We start from the raw sequence: 21,377 nt of genomic DNA, 5'->3' as shown, positions 1-21,377 counted from the left end.
CGCCAGAGCGGCATTCCACTTCGTGAAATGTGTCTGTTTCATCGTTACGGTTGCTCAAGACAAGATTTCCTTGTCCTACTTACTTCCCTGTTTTTCGTTCTTTACGTACGTCCTCGCAGAATGCTGTCGCTTCCGGCTCTGTCATGTCAAAGCGTATCAATAAAAAAAAACGCGTCTTTAACTACTCTGGTGTTCTCATGCGTTGCCAAGGTACTCATTACAAGCGTATGAGCCCGTTTTGTTATGAATTTCCCGTTGCTCCATCCGACGAAAGTTCAGTCAGAATCGCTTGTATATACGTACCCTACGTAGAAGCGATGATTAAAAACGCCCAGGAGCAGCTAATTACTTGCCGATCGACTCCGGGATTTTTTCGTGTCATTAATTAGTCGCCGCTGCCTTGTTAATGGAGGATTATTTATGCGCTTGGGGGAGAAACCTGCACGCGAATCTCGGATCACTCAGCAAATCACGCTGTACTGTTTCTTCCCCGCATGAAGGAGCAATAAAGCGAGACCGTGTTAATAAAGTGACTCGATTACCATTTCAAATTGCATATATGAAACACACACACACACACACACACACACACACACACACACACACACACACACAAACACACACACACACACACACACACACACGCACGCACGCACACACACACACACACGCGCGCGCGTATGCATATCGCAGGTTAGGTCTAGTCGGTACGGCATATTGCATATGAATTGCGCATTTGTCGTGCGCTTCTTCTGCCCGTGTCTTATTTACACTGTTCTTTCCAACACTAACCCTGAAGGTAGTTTCAGGCAACGCATAGAGAGGGCTGCCAATGGTGGTAAATTCTCGAGACAAAGAAATTGGAATTTAGAATGTAAGTTTTCCCGCAGCAAGCATGATTTTGTCATTCTTATTTGTTTCATATTAGAAAGAAGCAAGCGAGTATCCTGCGAGACCAAGGAAATACGCTTTCGCTTCATGAATGATTAGCAAGCACGATACTTCCCATTTATTTTTGAACGTCGTTCTAAATTACGGAGCGACGACACATGCAGAAACCAATATACAGATAATCGATGTCCAAGTGGGCTAATTTTACGAAACTGATAGCCCAGGTTCAATACGGAACTTTCGTATTACGCCCAAGATATCGTGAACATGTTTTTTCGTCGTTTGTACGACGAAAAAATTGTGGTCACAATGGGCGAAACACAACACATACAGCCTGCGGAGACGATATGCGCGGTTAGGTCTAGTGGAGCTGCCAACGTATGTAAACAAGTATTTCTATGGAAGAAATTCCTATACCCGATATGTTCTCTGTTATCCTGTATATTAATATGGGTTGCAATTTACAAAGCTTCATTTTAGAGCCTTCTTTATTCTTACTATTATTTTATTTTGCGAAAGAAATCTTCTTCGCAAGCTACATGGGTACCTCTACTAAAGAGAAATCAGCGGTTATTGTTGCATGTAGCTATACCTCAGATAAACATTACTACATTGAAGCTAGGGCTTCGGATGATGTAGAGAGAGAGAGAGAGAGAAGGGAAGAAGGAAAGTCAGGGCGGTTAACCAGACTGAGTCCAGTTTGCTACCCTACACGTGGGGAGGGGAATGGGAAGTGAAAGAGGGAGAGAGAAAACTTAGGTGTAGGGATGTCTATAGTCGGACACTCAATTCTGTTGCCTTCAGGTAGTGAAAACGCGCTCGAACTGCTTTCTCGGCTAATAAACTGTGAGGCTAGGCTCCCAAGACCTTCACTTCCGTAAATGGCCTGTCAGTCACCTTCTGTGCCACTGTTCTCGCTTCGATATATCAACGTGAGACTCTCCAGTGTGCCTTGAATAGATGATGTAGAACCTAAGCGGCAGATTACTATGTGGTCCTGAGCAACGTATTTTGGCTGGCTTTGTTAAGATTATTTATTTCTTTACTGATTTTAGACGTGGAAGTTTATCACTTCCCATGCATGGGAGGATTTCCATTCGACCCGATTGCCACACGCAAACTGATTAAAAATATACCTCCTCTAATGACAAAAGACATTTCACGTACCCGTGTACCCCACGACTACATAAAGTAAATGTACTAAAGAGCATAGCGATATCGCTTTAAGCGGTCGTTGTACTCTAAAGATGCATATGAGCCAAAATGTATGTTCAGGTTTTAGGCGGGATTTTTCCTATTGAAATATACCCGTATGTCAGATACCATGCTGTATGGTGATACGGGTTTGTATCGTAAAACAAAGTAACATAATTTGTTGCAGCACGAAAGGGCGAAGACCTAGACGAGATACAAATGGTGAGCACTGGGTACTTCGTCTACGTTTCCGCCCCTTCGCGGTGCAACAAAATTATGTTACCTTACCAACTCGCCCAACTTTCGGTCGTAAAATAGAGGTTTTCACACGAGATCCTATAGCATCGTATAAATGTTTGAGATAGGGCATATCGGGCATACAGGGTTTCCTGCAATAGGGCAGGACCAAATGAAGAGCTTTCTTTAATCACGCAGAACCGAGGTCCGCTTACTCGCACTACTTTGTCAGTCAGCACACGTGGGTTGTATAGGCCTGTTTGCCGATACTAGCAAACGGCGCACATTTAAGCTTCGTACACAGGCTATATCAGCAAATACAATCGCAAGGGCGCCGACTGGACAAGCGGTAGGCAGCAGCAGTCGAGCTAGATCGGCAGGGCAGGGAAACAAAGTTTCGCTTTAAGAAAAAAATTCTACAGTGAACAACAGTCAACTAATGGCATGCAGTTAGGGGTTGCAGTTGCTCTCTACAATGCAGGATCGCTAACAACGTGCAGAACATGCAGCCATCTACCGGAGTAATTGGGAAGAATACGGAACGTCCATCTCGCAGGTTTCTTGGCTCATCAAATAGTAGGATTACACAGTATCGTTCAGCAATCGTGCGCAAAAAAAAATCGCCGAAGAAAACGCCTTATACCTAATGATGCGCACCTTGCACATTTTTGTTCGGGCAAATTGTCGCGAACGTTTTTTCCTTTGCGCGTGTCGAGGCGCCCAACGTCGGACGAAGGGAGTCATTAAATGCGAACAGTCAAAGCGTCGCTCCGACGAGATAATTAGTTGGCCAGAGCTTTTAGGGAAAGGACCCACGTGACGGATTTCGCCGGGGCCCAGCGGCCGCCGGAACAAGCGGCACGTCACGGTTGCGCAGGCCACGACCCGCAGACCTCCTCTCCGGGCTTAGCTGTGGGCCAGTCGGGTGGCGAGGAAGTGGGGATCGCAGTAAGATGTAACACGCCCTCCCCCCCCCTTCTCTCGCTTAGCCCGCTTTCCCTCCCTTCGTTCTCCCGGCGTAATGATTAATCACGCCGCCCCGACTGTCCCCGTCGCGTCAAGGCCACGAAGGGGCCCTGTAAATACAGACGCGAGCACAGTAAGCCGCACACGCACGCAGTGCCCCGGAGTGGAGATGGACGGGGGAGAATGGAAACAACGGAACACGTGACTGCAATCGTGGCATCCCTCATCAGGACGCAGGACGCCGCACCGTCCCGGTCAGCGAGCCGACCTCGCGATTTCTCGCACTGCGCAAGCCTTTCGCGCCAGAGCGAGGAAGTGCCGGCACGGCGAGTAATTTATTTGCTATGAAGCGCTAGCAGCCTAGTTGGCGTTTTCGTAAGCGGTAGCATTTGTGTGTGTGTGTGTGTGTGCATCGCTCGTCCAATACCAACTACAATGTGCATCCGGCTCACACTCTCCCCGTTTGCTGGCTCTGATCTGTAGGCTAAGAATAGTCCATTTTTAAGTTCGCCTTCCCGGCCGTGACCACCACTTGTCTAAATGTATGCATTCGTTCCGTTTCGTTCCGTGTTTTCGCGTGCGTGTGTGAGTGTGTGTGTGTGTGTGTGCATGCGTGCGTGTGCGAGCGCGAGTCCGTCTGATGCGAAAACAAGTTCCACTGCGCCGCATGTAGCCAAGCTTGCGGCTGTTGGTGACAGCGCCATTAATCACAGCAATCGCGCGGGCCACAAGGGAAACGACACAGCGGGTGCACCAGCGGGTTACCAGAAAGCAAGCGGCCACCCGTGCGCCTCGATCAAAATGGTTGCAGCGGCACTTAGATGGAGAAGTCAAAAACACATCCCGCCTACGTAAACGACCTTTCCATTCCTGAAGAAACAAAAGCTTGGGAAGAACGAAAAATGCCGGAAAAGCGAACAAGATCAAAACGAACACTTGCCACAAGCGACGGTGCCAGCTTTCAACGAAACAACTGCGTTTAAGAATAACAGCGTCGGAAGAGACAGGACGCGAAGCCGAATACACCGGCGTACTGCATTTGACACGGCGTTGTTGTGTTCTCCCTTCTACACGCGTTTGCGGAGTGAATTCCGGGTTAGTTTACGCAACTTCGACAGTGAATACTTCCAGCTACGGCTCCCTCTGGACTCTAAGCGTTTCCCAATGGTTTTTATTGCCGTCATGTAAACTCATTCAGATCTTTTAGGGAGCACTTAGCGCTATAGTGGCTTGGCTGAAGTTGCAGGAAAATAAACAAAAAAGTCGCAGTATCGCGCTAAAGGCGAAGCATCGATTGCAATAGCCAATTAATAGAGAGGTATGTGAAGAAGGGATAGCTGTTTTATCGGTCGTGTAAACTTCTAGACATTAGCTTATTAACTAATATAACAAGATTGGTGTCACACACGCACAGGCAAACATAAACAAACCTCAATCTATGGCCGCGGACACCCATGGTCAAAACACTGGCGTGAATAAGTGTGGCAGCCGCAACGAGCGAATTGACTTCAGTGCTGCCTTTCCCTTCTGCGATAACTAAGTGGCGAGAACACAACGCTTACCAAGCTATGAGCCATCGGCGTACGTAGATTCTGTCAATTGGACGGTCATTTTTTTTTAAGGCAAAAGCCTTAATTGACTCGTTGCAATGTCTCATACCCCTTTAAGGCGGCATCTAGTCGAGTGATACAGGAATTATCATCAGCAGCGATGGCTCATACCCTCTGTAATCAAGCAAATATGCAACGGCTCATAATTCACTGAAATCACAAATACCACGCACAGAATAGCACGCGTTTCAATAAAGAACAAGCTCAAAACAAGCACCTCAACCACCAATAAATCATTGCCTACCCCCCTCGGTAGTACGCTACGGCCGAGGATGCTCGCCCAGCGAGAAACGAGGTGCGACGCGCGAATCGACGGGAGCAGGGCGTTCGACCGCGCGTGCTGCTTTCCCTTGCAGAGAGTATGCAACGTAAAGTCGAAGATAAACGTCGTTGGGGCGAGTCTGACCCCGCTATAGGAGCGCGCGAAGCCGCAGCTAAGCGTCGAAAACGAGCCGAAGAAGCCGAACTGCGAAATAAGCAACGCGACTATGCCGGACGGCAACGTAGAGAGGAGACCGAAGCTCGCAGAAAACAGCTTGCCGCACGTGTACTTCACACTGCCGCTCCTTATGCCTCTCGAAAAGTCTGGCCCCAACGATGGCATAACTTAATGCATTACCAAGTGTGCATGCAGGCCTCCACATATTACCGGAGTGTGACATGCATGTCGAACTTTTCTTTAGTTGGGAAAAAAAACGTGAGCCCTAAAAGAACGAGCCTAATGAAAAACAGAAAAAAAAACCCGTCCCAGTCTTCTCAATGTAACCCGGCCAGTCATTCTTTGCTTCGTGACAACCGCATGCCCGATTATTAAAGGCTGGGAAGGAATTTTCGCTGCGCAACACTCATGAATGTGAAGCGCTGCTTCCGAACACTCTTAGTATTGCCTTTCTCGCAGGTAGTTGTTTACTTTGTCGCTATGCTTTGGACTGCAACTGCAGACCAATACCTTGAATGGACATTGATTTCTGCTTAAGGTGCACGTTCAAACGGGCTGACGATAGTGACTTCTTATCGTTGTTAATACGGACTACAGATGTTTCAGGACAAGAATGAAAACAGAAACACGATTTGTGTTTCAGTGATGAAATTTCAGAAGATACGCACTGCGACTATGTTATACTCATGTAGTATGGCGTACAAGAAACTGAGAACGGACTGTAAAATGGTAATAAGAACATCTACCTATCAAGAGTAGCACCGCTTTTTTCTACTCTGAGGTGTAACGATGGCTAAGTCTCCTCTTCACCTTTTCTATACGGGCGTGGTATTTTCTGAATTGCTTCGTTTTATCTCGTCAATGTGCTCCGCAGTAATTCATGAATTTTTGGGAAAGGTCGCAACTGCATGGACTGCCTTTATTTCTGTCGGCGGGAGACAGCATTTTTTGTTAAATATATTCAGTGCCTCCCGCCTATTGGAAGTAACGCACTTCGCAGTTTGTCCATAGGCCTGCACCTGCACCTATACGGCGGCAGGTTGTAAACAACATGCATGGAGTTGTACGTGGCGGCGAAGACGACGTGTTTCCTCCTCTCTTACCACCTTCCACACAAACCGACAAACTTTTTTTCCTTATTTTAGTAAAGTTATCAGCTTATTTATTGGCACTGCAAAGATAATTTCAGGCTGAAATGAAAGAGATAAAAAAAAATCTTTTTTTTTTCACTAACCGATCAAATTTTAAACGTTTCATCCGGCCCGTGTGAAACTTTCTACAAAATGAGTCACGGGAACCATTGTTTCCGCATATAGGATTTCGCGCAACGGTCTAAGCGCAGCGTCCGATGGCTTATAGAAATTTGCGGGAATTACGAAGCCTAAAAGGAAAAAAAAAAGAAAATACGCCTTCGTTCTTCCCCTCAGTGAGATGACGGATTCCCGAGGCGCTGCGTAGAATTGTCTCGGGACAGCGTAGCATGGCGCGACCTATTTTGCCTGCACAGAATGTTTCCACGCGCACCATCAATTTCCCCACGTTTCCCTTGCTCTCCGTGCGCTTGGTAGCGCCAGCCAATTGCGAGGCACATTTGCGACCCGTCCCGAATGAGGCTGCCGCTATGGCAGCAAGAAGTATCGGGAATGCCAAATAAATTATCGTACACTCCGTGCGCGCGAGATAATAGACCTCGACGAACGCACTGTCGAGGGATTTTCTCGCTTGCTTTTGCGCATCTGAGTATAGCGTGCTCTCCTACTACCCCGGGGTCGCCACTTGTTTCGGAAACGTTCCCCGTCTGCCTCGGCGCTTAGAGGGTACATTTAGCATTGAAAAACTACGTGGCTGAACGACGCGCGAACTCGAAATTCTTCGTGGAACGGGGAAAAAATGAATAAGTATAGAATGCAGTATAAACGTAATACCCCTCCACCCCTCCCCCTAAAACGCAAAGGCGGGAGGCGCACTTTTTTGTTCTTTTACTGGAAAAGAAGCCTTGTTCCCGGTGATTCATTGCGCCAGAGAATCCGTTGGACTATTTTTGTGAGGTTAAAAAATATATAAAGAAGTGTTTTTCCTGCGGTAAGCAGAACAGCGGTATTTGTTCTATTGTTATTCTTCGCGCCGACATGGTAATACATTATTCGCCAAGTTCCTTTGCCGGAAAGTTGAAGTTTTTATAAACGCTCAGACGAAAAAAACTGCTGGCTTGGGAGAGGATAGCAGGAGAGCACTCATAATCATAGAGCTTCTCACTACATTACCTAGAGGGAAATCTGGCGCTGCTGCGCTGTGGGATACATGGGAATGCCGGTATAATATGGCTTCGGATTGGCATCGTTCTCGGAGAGACAGGACACCTTGAAGACGCGCTTGGCAAGCACCGTTCCGTCTGTCACAATGATTCATTTTCTAATAAGACAGCACGTGAAAAGCTGTTTTGGTTTTATTATTGCGGAAAAACATGTTTTGTTTAATTATGAGAACTTATTACGGCGTGTATATTTATATGTTACGTAAAAAGTATCAGCGGGCCGCTAAAGTTGGAGGACAGACGACAAAGTTCGCCCTCGATTTAAAACAGTTTGTCGTCTGTTATTGCTTTTCTTCGCTTGGTCATGCATTGTAGGGGAGTAAAGATGTAATATACGTGAATGGAAACAGTCTCTGAAGATTTTACTTTGAGGACGCGTTATTTGTGTAGCCATATCCACGTTTTAGACGAAGCCTCGTACAACACCAGCCAACACGAGCCCCGCAGACACATATACCGTCATTCCCATGGCGGCACGGTGCCCCCTTAAGAAACTCCCACAGACGGTGGCGCCAGATTTCCCTCTAGGTGTTTTGGTGAGAAAATCTATGCTCATAATGGTTAAAAATGTAAATTTACGACAGCCCTCCCCTGCTCCCCCCCCAAAAAAATAATATAAAAAATAAACAACAACATTGAAGTAAATAGGATTGTTCCGATAGTCGCAGACACCTCCGTTCATTGCACTTTATACATACTAGTGTTTCTGAATATTTATTTTTTTATTTATTTACGGCCACAGTCGATGAAGGCGTCCGCTCTTATTATGCAAGGTTAAAGGTTGATGCGACGTCACTATCTCTGTGAACTCTCTTCCTAAGTGTATATACGATGTTTTAATGTAGATCCGTGCACTATAACGTCCGTTGGAATCGTCCACTTCAAAGATGGCGTTTTTGTTTACCCTGTGTGTGCCTAAGAGTCCGCTAAGCCTAACTTTGAGCTGTGTGAAATTGTCACCGTAACGCTCAGTCATTTCTTTCCTCGGGAATAGTCAAAGCCGTTAAATTGTTCAGACCTCGTTGTACAACACACGTTGTACAAAGCACGGACAAAAACGCGTCTTACTAAGTCGGGGTTTACTTTTGCAACAGTTCAGATTATTTCTAAGTTATGTTTTTTTCTTTTTCATTTAGACAATTGATTGCCACTGCTTTTATCGAGATCAGTGACTCAGTGGATCGAATGCAGAGAAATAAGTGGAATCCGAATAAAGACGTCTTTACAGAATAGGGCGCCACCTTAGCTTTTATGCAGCTGTCACCTACCTTATTTGCCACGGCAACTTTCACTGCAGTGAAAACCCGTTGCAAACCCGAAATTGTCAGTTTACTGCTTTCAACACTACACTGCACCGGAAGCATATAAAACCATTCCAATAGCTTTGCGTAGCAGATAGTACCTCCACTTCTCATTCAGCACGATTTGCGTCGATAAACGTTCTCGCAACAAGCCAGAATGCGAGAGTACTGACATGCTACTAACTTCCTTACTACTTTTATGCATCAAATACTTTCCTTTATTTATTAAGTCGCGTCGCACGTATTGAGCCCTTGAATGGTTATCTCGCAGCGTCTTCAACATCTTTAAAAAATATAAAATCGCTGGCAAATATTCTTACTGTGAATACATTGACCAAGTCCCTTGCGAAAGCATTAACAAGTAGAAAGCCATAAGGAAGCAAACGTAGGAAGGGTCGAGGAATCAGCGCAATGCAGTCACGTACGACGCTTGTCAGGTGATTCGATCTCTCCCGGATCGACCTCGACGACGGGCATGGCCAAACTTCCGGGAACACCGCGGTGAACAGGCTTGCACGTCGGGCCAAAGAGATACGTGCGCATCCCGGAATAACAAATGAGACGCCCCATTGAAGCCGGGCGCCCTCGACGACAGCACAAAAGGCGTGCCGGAAGTAATGACCGCGGAGATGTTGCTCCTGCTCCCGAGAACAAGGGTATCAGAAGAGTACAACAGGATGGACGGCACAACCTCTTCGTACGCGGCTTTCCTGTTTCCTTCTTGTTCTTTTTTTTTATGTTTTCGTTCGTCTTTTGTTCAAGGCGCCTCATTTCTTGCTCCCTCTTTTATTTGGTTCTTTCCAGTGGGCCATTGAGTTGGACGACTAATGAACTGTTAGTTAGCGGTAATAAGTTGGTTAGCTGCGAGCGAGCGACTAGTTAGCTGCGTTCGATGCTCCAGTCATGTATGTGTAAGTCGACTTCAGCGTTTATGTGTTCTCTGGCACATTTTCTGTGTTATTTCAATCGCGTTCCGTGCAGACTTCTGGTCGCTTTCTTAATAAACAAAGAAACACACAAAGACTGCACGAATGAACGCGCGAACAATGTCGTACACGTTTTTCCACGTAACTTGTTCTTTGATATTCTTTTTAGTTACCCTTTCTAGTTACGCATTATCTTTCATTGTGTGTGTTCCTTTATTTTATTTTTCGTGTGGCTTCAGGCGTTGTTTTCCCTGTCCGCATAGCGATCAGCTATGGGGAAAAAGTCTAGGTGCACCGACGGCTCGTAGGTGCGTGGGAGCTGCGTTCTCGCCGCTCAGTTTGCATTGAAACGATAGGCAGCGAAAAGGTCATATCGCTAGCTACTGCTGCCACGTTTCCTCACGCCAACGTTTTGATAGCGTGCGTCCGCGGTCACGGAGTGTGACGTGATCTGTTTGCCATTGCGCGCGTGGCACCACGCCTGTGAATTTAGTAAGCAAACGAATGTTTACAACTTCATACGGCCGATACAACAACTATCTTTACTTGGTGTAGCTGTCTACTCATTTGCCATCGCAGTCGATGCTTCGCCTTTCGGGAGAAACTGCAACCTTTTTTTCAAAATCATCGCGCTAAAGGGCTAGAACGTTGTGCCCGTAATGTCACGCAAATATAGACGTAACACTAATTAGGAGCTATTTTAATTAGTCTGTGAAAAGCTATCGTCTGAAATGTATTTACTCGGAAAGAAAATGTTGCCTATACTGGCATATGTGCTCGGGTGAATCCGACAGGGCCATCTTGCGGGTGGCAAGAAGCGGCCTGCCAAGAGCTTCGCAGCGCTGTTCGCCGACTTTTCCAGCGGCTTTTAATAACTCTCGGATTTTCGTGTTCTAATGCAACACAGGGCTATGAGGCGAGCCATATTTGAGGTCTCCAGATCTCAGATATCCGAGTACTGGGGCATATCTTTTTTTTAAAACTTTATCGGCACCAATTCGCACCTGCCGCAAAGTAGAAAAAATTCGCGCAATAATTCGCGCCTATTCACCTTCCTTACTGCTGTGTAGAAATTGATCAATCATTAAAACTGTCAGAAAAATACATCAGTTAAAAACTGAAAATGCAGCACGAGAAATAGCGGTACATGAAAGGAACATATGTATTTATCTTCATCACCATCAGGTGTGCCCGGTGCTTTAGCATCCTCATTGCATGGAGGGTCCCGGAACTTTGGTGGCAGCTGCTTCCTTTTAGCCTGAAGTATAAAATTTTCCTTTATTCCAGAGCCAGGCAATGCTAATGCTGCAACCTTATTCAAACGAGAAGCATAGCGCTAATATGTCAGCTGCGTGTACGTCAACGTTCCTAAAGCTACCCGAGTGCGCTGGCACATTCTGGTATCCGCATAGCGCCACGCGCGGCAAGATACGACGACCCGAAACACATAAGCTGCGGCGACTGGCGTGCGTTTGACTACCCCCCCCCCCCCCTCAAGATGGCGACGCGGCGACTTCACTTGACCGGGCGCTTCCTGCACTCCAGTAGTTTTTCTTTAACCTCCTTTGTGTGTCGGGTTGTGATATAAAATGAGTCCATTCGCCTTGTGCTCGTTAACATTTTTTTGTCTTACCTATTCATTTAACGTCTCTCGACCTGGAAAGTTTCGCCGTGTGCTAAACACACCTTATGAAACAAAGTGTGAGCGCATTGCGGTGGTTGCGCAAGGGATAACACGTAGATGCTGCGGCGTACGTTTTACTCTCACTGAGGTAAGCGTGAATCTAATGTTTTCAATACCTCCTCAGGCTTTTATCAGTCCAAGCCGGAAAAAAATTGCAGTGCTGCAGGAGAACCATTAAGCCTAATCAGGATTGCAAACTTGGGCTTACTTTTGTTCTACCTCTCACTACAAGGTCTTCAAGTGGAATAAAAAGAAATTTACAGAATACTCTTAGCGCGATGTTTTCTTGTAAGAGCTAGTGCAGCTTTGGACTCTGAAAACAAAAATGAAGCTGCCAGAAAGGGCCGGCAAACACCTATCTAAATTTTCTAAGAATTTTTGTAGCTTTTCTTGTTTAACTTTATTACAGCCTTCGCTATATTTGATCCTCTCAGCGTCGGGTCATTTCGGCGGTGACGCAGCCCCAGGGTCGTGTTTTCTCTTCTTGTATGATAAAACAAACACAACGGTTCATTTCTCTTTTTTTGGTTGAGTAGAAATTAAAAAAATATCTATAGCCGGAATAATAGAAAGTTCTCTCTTGGTGTGGTCCTCGTATTCCTGTCTGGCAAAACTAATGTCTAAAATACACGGCGGGGCAAAAACGCGAAAACGCACCGGCACGTCAGTGACGCGGGAATGTTTAACGGAGCTAGTGAGCGGCACCACTACGTCTTGTTTCTTGTCTCTCAAACTGCTGAAGGCTGAGCGTCGGCTGTATCGCATATATTTAAACTGGCTCAACTGCGTCAAATGAAGCTGCAAGCTTCATTGGTCTCCTATATATAACCGGCAGCAAAACTCATGCGAACACTCAAGCGATAAATTTTTAACGCATCGAATGCCTATGTCTTACGTAGAAAAAAAAATAGTTTCAACTGCGAGACAGTCAAAACACAAGCACTATGAGATGTGCGATTTTCGCCTTCTCTTGTAGGAATACCTACGTTCGACCGTGGTTCAGAACGGAAGCGTTCAATGGCCCTGGTGTAAACAACCAAATGACGTAAATGCCCATATTCGATTTACGACGATGAGTTTGAAACAAACAACTGAATTCGGGTCAAAAAAAAAAATGCGGGCAAAAATCGAAAAAAGCTGGCGGCACGTGCGCTGTAAATGAGATTCCATGGCTTTCCGTTCGGCGAAATTCATTTGCGTAATTCTGGATGCGCATGCGCAGGAACGCGGGTATAGCCGGATCGATGTTTCGCGTCCGCACGGAGTACTTCATTTTTTTCGTTCTTGGTTTTCCGCGCGGCCAGCTCTCGCAATTCACAGGCCGTCAGGCGTTCCTCGTGGCACGCCAGGACTCAACAGACGCGCGCACAAGAAAACAAGCCTAGACAGCCGCCCAGTCACTACCGCACTGAATCCCTTGATGGCCCGTTCGCTCATTTATTAATGATTTTGATGAGCTAAGTCACTAGCTAATACGTACGCTCACCTAGTGAGCGCTTTGCCTTCTCATTTTCCTATGATTCAGAACGGTAAAGAAGTAGGTAACCCAATGTGTAAGTGACCATCACCATCGCCGTTTCACGTCCCGTCATCGCGCTGTTTCTTTAATGCGATTGCATTGAAAACTGACAACAATAAATTTGTGGATATTCGTCTGGCGAAAGTACGGGCCGATCGCGAAGGCGGTGCAGTCTGACACAGCGTCTCAGAGCTCTGGCTGCCACGAGTGAAGAATCAGAGATGCTTGTACACGACGCACGCACGAGATGTATTAAAGTGCGACTTGGCCGCGAGAGGAGACATCCTTGCGATCGCGGCCTGCTATGATTGGAGCACCTGGCTGCTGTGCCGTGAGTCTAAAGGTTTGCTCTCACCGTGGGTAACGCAATTCTTCATAGCAGTACCTAGGCTGACGTCACTCACTTTGGAGGTCTCCAATAGGAATTTTGATACGTGTCGGGTGCACGCGAGCTGCGTCACGATGTGCAGGAAATTGCGAGTTTGTAAGAGCTACGAAGTCTAGTAACGTCACTTTGATAAATGAGAATGTGCAAGGTCACCCATGACGCATATGCGCGCAGCCGTCGAGCGAGGCGTTACAGTCATCACAAAGTATGCTATCGCAAATACTTAGAGATATATCGGTGCTAATTTGTGGTACAGTTCCGTGACGCTCGCTCGCTCGCTCGCTCGCTCGCTCGCTCACTCACTCACTCACTCACTCACTCACTCACTCACTCACTCACTCACTCACTCACTCACTCACTCACTCACTCACTCACTCACTCACTCACTCACTCACTCACTCACCCAAGCGCGTATACTACCCACTAACACGGTGCCTCACAAAAAAGAGGATGACGCCGCACAAGTTCGCGCAGAAAGAGATACTGCCCAAAATGGCGCCCAGTCGCAGGTCGCGAGAAATGACCGCAAAAAGCATACGCGACACCCCGACTGTAAAGATAGGAGGTAAACAACCGCAGAAGACAAAGCGCCTCTTCTCGCTTCGCTTGCGCGAAGGCTTTTGTGCTGCCCTATACGGACAGCGTGCTATGATAGCCACAGAAAGAGAGAAGCAGAGCTGATGCATCGAAGGCGAACGGAAACGAGAAGCCAAACGCCCTGATCGAAGTTGGTCGATCGGCACGCTGGCCTGCTTCGCTCCGCTCCCGCGCACAAATCGGTCCACCCATCTGGGACAACGCATTTGGCGCCCGCTGGACACCAGGCGGGACAAAGAAAAAAAAAACGAAAGGATGGTGACACGCCAGAATTGCCAACGCCATCCGTCTCTTTCCCGCCTTTCCTTTCAACCCTCTCTGTCGTCGATTCTCTGTCTGCTTCTTTCGTCTCTTGTGCCGCTCCACAAGAAAGCAAATTTCAGGGCATGTGGCTTGGCCAGCGGATGGAGCCTGTCGACTCGGTTTACTGCTTCCTGCGCGCGCAGCAGCCCTTGGTCGGTTCGCAGTGGAACGCTATAGAAGGCATCCGTGTATAGCACGCTTTTACAAATATCTGAAGCGCTACGTGTAATGCAACAAGCGGCAGCGCCCGCGTTCTGTTGTTATTCTGTTCATTTCGCGATTCTTACGCTTCCTTTCTTTCCCCTTTATTTCTTGGCTGACATTTTGCAATATGTGGCGAAAATGAGATTTTTCGACTGCGTCCGTTAGTAAAGATAGCGAGTTTCACGAACCGCTCCTTAGTGCACGAGTATACACTTTCGAAACACAGTGGGCGACTCTGTACCAAATCCATTACACATACCGCCGCTCCAAGTGGCACGGTTAGGCCACTTGGCATATACAAGTGGCCTAACCGCTCCACTTGGAGATGCCAATGATACTTTGAGTATTGTAGTCCAGCTTTTCACAATACTCGTAGTCGTACGCTGAAAAAAAATATGTTAGAAGTTCACCAGAAATAGTTTTGAGGTCTATTTTAAGGTGGAAATACGTTTTGTATTCCCTGTGCAGTTTACCTACATATTACAAACGAAATTTCGTTGAGTGCCCTCACACATGCTTACAAGGGAGAAGATTCATCTCGCTAGAAGGTGTAAACAAATAAGCGAAAGCGCGGCATATTATCACAGACGGTTACTCCGTCGCGTGCTTTACAGGAACCGCTAGCCCTAACCGAAAAGCCTAGGACGTGACCTTGAGAAGAAGCTACGTGCTCTACCTGCGGCCACCTCTTTTTCCAGGGATTTGAACGTTTCTCAAAGAAGGAAAAATAAAGAAGTCAGTGGAGAGCTCCTGAAGTTGTATACGTGATCTCCTCCGCTCGAAATTGAATGCCCGTGGTTTCACCGAGGTCATTCAGGCTCAATCTTCGCCATTATCGTTTATCGCTTTCGTGCTTCGGCGCAGTTCTCTAAAAACGAAAAAAAAAAGAACGTGGAGACGTCAAAACAGGCAAGTGGAGAAACGCACCCTTTTTGTTGGTATATAAAGGAAGAAAAACGGCCCTTGAATAATCGATGAAAACAATCCGGGATAACTCCGCCACGCTTTTTTCTTTAACTTAATTCGTTGGGAAGCTAAAATAAAAGAAACGAAATGGAATGAGCGGGAGGTCACCACATATGAGGCACCTGTGTTGAGGTCACGTTTGAAAGGAAATAAGGAAAACAGCAGCCTAAAGGAAGGAAACGAACAAATATAATCGCGACAATTTTTAACTGTATGGTCAAATTTCATTCCGTCCGCTGAAACCGGTGAGCACTTAGCTATTTTGTATTTCTCCGCGTCCGAAGACGCTGGGATGCGTGATCTGCCTTGCACTCTTTCAAATGAGCGTCTGGTCTCGCTATTTCTCTTGTTCGACTCTCAGTGATTTGCAAACGCCAAATGCCAGCGAGCGTGTTAAACACGGCCCTATATCTCGAAAAACCTTGCGGTGGGTGATATTATAGCTCTGGAATACCTGCGACTGAAGCTGAGAGCAAATTATTTTACAAACAGAGCCTCTAGACCGCAATATTACGGCTTCGCAGAGAACGCGAAGAAGGTTAATGTTACACAGTCTTACCAGATACCAGCATGAACTGATTCAAGCATGAAGCATATGATGAAGAAATTGAACAACAATGGTAACAAACTGGATACGTGGAAACACCTCGAAGCCCTGTAAATATTGGTTCTCGGAAGCCGTTATGCCCCAGGTAAAGCTACTTCCCATGATGGCTAATTGGCTATGACGTTCTGCTGCCGTACAAAAGAACGTGAATTGGATTTTTGGCCCCGACTGGACATTCCGCAAGCGAAATTTACTGAAAACACACGCATGCCGTGCAATGGGTGCTCGTCAAAGAACTCCCGGCGAGTAAAATGAATCCGGAGTCGGCCAACTAAGGAGTGCCTTAGTGTGTCATTAGTGTGTCATTACCCATATGTAATGATCTATAATACTTGAGTCAAGCTCGGCTACATAAGTGTTTCTTTTAACCAAGTCATGCACTCAAGGCTCTCGCATTAGAATGATTGAACACCTCCTTCAACTCCCTACCAGCCCTGCACAGTCATCAACGGACGCATTATTATATTGTATTTCCAATCTGCATTAATAAACGTTCGCAGTATGGTACTACACTGACGATCTTCTTTTTTTTCCTCCCCCGCCTTCCTTTCCATTTGCTCGCTGTTTCCCAACACTGCGACGCATTCCACCCTTTATGTTTCCAAACCCATCGGCTTTTCTCGAGGGTCGCCGCGTTACCGGAACCGTAATGAAAACGCGACGCCGTCTTTCCCAGCGGTGGGAGGAAAATGGTCGCGCGAATCGTGTCGGTGGTAATATGTGTTCCCCCATTTACACACCCCAATGTTGCCCGCAAAATGGCGTGGTATCACGTTCCTCGCGGCCTCGGCTCGTTCGTTCGATGGCTCGCCTTAATGAGAATTCCGGACACCAAGGCCACTAACTGCGCTTTTCTTTTCCTTTTTTTTTTCTTTTCATGTCTCGGCTTTTCTTGCGCACTGTTTATTCTTATTCCGATTTCTCTTTCTTCTCGTAGTTAACGCTTGCGTATGTTGGGTTATTGGGAATGGCACGACTGCACTGCTTTCATCTGCATTTTTTTTTCTCTCATCCTTTTAGAGAACGACGTTTAGGCAAGGCATGCGGGCACATCGACGATACAGTGGATGCGCTGCGAGCTAGAAAGCGACCGCCTCATAGCGTCTAAGAGTGTCTCGGAACGCGCTAGATATTTGTTTTCTTTCAGTTGGCGAGCGTAGGTGCTAATGCGTACCTATGAATTAAGTTGGGAAGGGTTAAAGTAAACGCGGAGCCTCCCAAGCCGAACTGACTCCATTTATCCACCCTCGAACTCTGGAACATGGACGGGCAATATGAGTTTGCGAGTGTCGTCGTTATACTAGCCTTGCGCGAATATATACCGGGTAAAGAAAGCATTCCACAACGTCTTCTTGTCCAGCGTCCTAAATGCTTCAACAGAAGGAACCAGTCTAAACGCTGGCCGCACGCGTGGAGAAGTGGCGGCGAGGTCTGAACTTCGCGCCGTAGCCTAGCGCAGCTTCTCCCATCCCCCCCCCCCCTCCCCAACTGATATCGAGCAATAACTCACTTCCGGCGACCGAGGCTCCGGGAGCGCGGAAAGCCGGAAAACTGCGATTTCTCCGCGCTCAAACGACCGCATTATGCGCGACGTTGTCGAGCTTCGGTCACTGGCAAACCACACACTTCGGCACAGGCGCCGTTCCAGCCACATTTCCGAGCTCCGCAGAATGGCCGTGCTGCGCTCCCGTTAATTGGCTCGGGTCACAACAATGCCGCGCCAGTCGATACAGCACGCAGTGCTTAGTGGATGCGCGAAGGCGCGACGTTCTCTAAAGAATACATATAAAGTGGCTCGGTGAATGACGACGTGTTTCGTGAGAGAGAGAGCTGTCGACCGTAATTATCCGACCACGGAACCCATAGTGGCAACTCGGTGAACGAGCACTTCACTTCGGACGGTTGGGCACAAAGCCGCGACCTCCATTATTAATTATCTCCGCCGCGCACTTTTTTCCTCTCCATCGCACTTCCGGTTAACCGGTTCTCTCTCTGCTATAGTCACGGTCTGCTGGGAAAGGCAGGCCTTGTCAAATGCACTGATATAGAGCAGATACGCCTCCGAAAGACAACTGCCCGTAAGGCCAGCAGATTCAATGCGTTGCAACGGCAACCGTAACCAGGTGGCTGAAGCACCAGAGCGCATTCAACTTCGAGTTCGTGTAAGGTGAAAACTACGGCAGCCCACCCCAATGCTTCCGCACTTGCCTGGAAGCATCCTTCACTGGGGCTCTCCTTCCTTGTTGACTGGTAACGAAAGAGCATAACAGGCCCCCGCTGAACCTTGTGCACGTTACGCTTTTCTGGTTCACAGCTGTTTTGATGGCTTCCGGGGTTTTGCGTTATCTTTTACAGTCTGGTTTGCCGTTTCGGATATGATTCTACGTGAACTGGTGCAACCTCTCGAAGCGCGTAATATGTGTAGATTTGCTGACCCGCGGTGTTCCCGAACGACTTCCACCATAGGCAGCCACCGTTCGGGTAGTTGTCTCTGACTGATTTCTGTCACGAAATCGCAAGATTGTGCAATAGTGCGACATCACGAGAAACCACTCAAGGAGGAAAATATAAAGACGATTGAAAGAGCAGACGCCCGTCTGTCGAATCTGACTCTGTGGTCGCATAAGAGGAAATTAATGGATAAAGTTGTAACCATCACACTACAGCTAAGCGCTTGCGACTATTGAAGTATGGTGTAATACATTCTGAAAAATTAATGGTGTCAGTGCGAGCTCAATCCTGTCTATTGGCCAGATCGAACGGTTCGCCACTATAGAGAGCAGCTCTAATGGCAAGAAAAATGTAGACGGAAATATTGACCTCACAGTGCTTCTTTTTCGCACCTGTTCGGCATTCCTACTACAATCAGTTCAACTTATCACCATCGCTGCACAAAGTGCAGCGAGGACGTTATGGTGTCACGAATTGTCGTTAACAAAGGCATAGGATATCAGGCAAGAAAAATATGTCAAAGAAATGTCACAGTGCCTCCCTTGAACATTTCTCCATAATGTTTGAGACTCTAATGTGTTCCTCTTCGAGACGCGTAATCGCTCCTGTGGTCATCGGCGCCGCGATTTTCGAATTGGCATGAACGCATTGCCGTTCTTGCAGTCACATGCAGTCCCACCTCGAAGTTCGACTGTGGCGACCTCGGAGACACGCGCAATGAATATTAATTTTTTTCATAGGCTTGTAGAAGGAGGCGCGCTAGAGGAGAGAAATCAGCTGCCCGTAGGGCTGGAAAGAAAACCAGCTGCCAATCGAAACAAAAATATAGTAGCGTTAGAGAAACAATCTCTCGCTCCCTTTCAGTACATTTTTTAACAGCGTAGTGCACTTATTAATAACGAATGCACACAAGGAAATATCTGGCCGGTCAAAAACGACGCTTATAGCCATGTCGTGTAAGTAAGAAATTCCGCTGCCATCTGAACGCACTTAATAATCAAATTAATTTCCCAGGTTTAACACCAGAAACTTAACAGTGCATTATGAGAGACCCCGTAGTGGAAATAATGCCGACTACCTAGAGTTCTTTAACAGGAACGTAATGCAAGGCACGTGATCGTTTTTTTTTTCCCCATTTCGCCCCCATCCCAATGCCTCCTCCACGGCCGGTAGTCGAACCCGCTACCGTGTGTTCAGTCGCGCAACGTCATAGTGATTGAGTCACCGTGGCTGGTTGCATTTAACAGCACCTGCCGTAATATCTGGCAGTGTTTAATCTTAACTAGGCCGAGTGTGCGCCTCTTTATGTACGCTGAGAGGTAAGCTCTAAGAAAACTACAAGATCGCACGCTTAACGCTGATTTGAAGCGCTCCTCCAATTGGAGACTGCTTGGGCGTAGAAAGCGTGTCCGCCTGCGTGATGCCGAATTCCTTAGATTTCACGATAACGTTGCGCGACGCCATTGGCCGCCTATGTAGCGCACAGGCGCAGATACACCTCCGTAAATGCTGCTTTCAGCCAAGCTGCCTTGTCAGATGACAGTTGGCGTATTCACTTCCTCGTTGGCCGTATATTCTTGTCTGAGACACGATACCTCACCGCTCCTCCGTTACAGTTACGGCATGGTTGTTTTGCACACGTGTAAGTACACGACAATAATGATCTTATCGTCAAACCTGTAGACTGGAAAGTAGTCGTGTCTGTAAAAAAAAAAGAAAGAAAGAAAACGTTTAGGAGACACGCGAACAAATGCCGCAGCTTAGAAGAGTTAGGGTGAGAGAAAAAGACATACAGACAAAAACAAAAAAGAGATAAGGAGGTTAATCAGAGTTATCTACCGTTGACTACCCTGTACCGTGGGATCGATTGCCTGGAGTGTCTAACCGGCCCGCGGTGGCGTGCGATTTTCTGAATACGTCATCTTGTCGCGTTGCAATCAAAAGCTTTGTTACATGCATTGTGATGTAAGCTAAAGTACTTTGCAATCGTTTTAGCAAGACTTCAACTACGTCACCGCCTTCCAGCAGCGAAGAAGGTTTGCTTCGTTCTGCCTGTATCAAATACTGGACGCGCGCATGTTTCATTTCACGTATGCGTTATACTCTCCTTGGTTGCGTCTTCCATCACTCTCTTCCCATTTTCTATCTTCCCATGTTCCGCTTATCATTTAGTACAGGGTAGTTAACTTGATATCCCATCTGATAATAAGCAGCCTACCTTCCCTCTATTATTCTGTCTCGCTCAATCGCCCACTTTTGACGCATGCAACCTGTATTATGTTTATATATTTCGAGATTAATTACCCCGATAGAGCCCGATCTATCAGCGGTGGAAGATTTGCCATACAGTCGTCAAAACTTAGCCCCAAGAAGTTAAAAAAGAAAGGACGAAGAGGACGTGATAGGAAAAGAGCTCGCAGACCACAAGAGCGGTCGTGTTTGAGCAAGCTCAAACCATTATATTTAGCTGATCTACGTTTTCTCAATAGGTTTTCATTAGGAGGCTTTCATATTGCAAGCATGCATATAGCTCCACGCACAAGAAATTCCTTTCAGGTGACTTTGTAGCGGCCCGTTTAATTTGCGTATATATATATACATTCGCGAGCAAGCGGGCTTCAAAGCGCTGTGCTCTCGTTTCATTGCTTGTTTACGCACGCAGCCAACGGCGCGCAGCTCCTATTTCTTTGCGTACTTAGTGACAACTGGTAAATTTCAAAATTCTTGAACAAGACAGGACGGATTTAAGGGACTTATCCACGCACCAGGCATTGTGTTTC

General features: G+C 47.0%; 1 protein-coding gene across 2 annotated transcripts in view; it reads right to left on the bottom strand.

The window, feature by feature from the left end:
* The window catches only part of LOC142572881 (neural cell adhesion molecule 2-like), a 303,074-nt gene that overhangs the window by 222,834 nt on the left and 58,863 nt on the right, over nt 1–21,377 (bottom strand). The gene's annotated exons all lie outside the window — the stretch shown is intronic.

The sequence above is a fragment of the Dermacentor variabilis genome, chromosome 2 (assembly GCF_050947875.1).
Source record: "Dermacentor variabilis isolate Ectoservices chromosome 2, ASM5094787v1, whole genome shotgun sequence".
Lineage (NCBI taxonomy): Eukaryota > Metazoa > Arthropoda > Arachnida > Ixodida > Ixodidae > Dermacentor > Dermacentor variabilis.
Note: the sequence above shows the minus strand (reverse complement) of the source record. Positions and strands in the feature narration are given on the sequence as shown.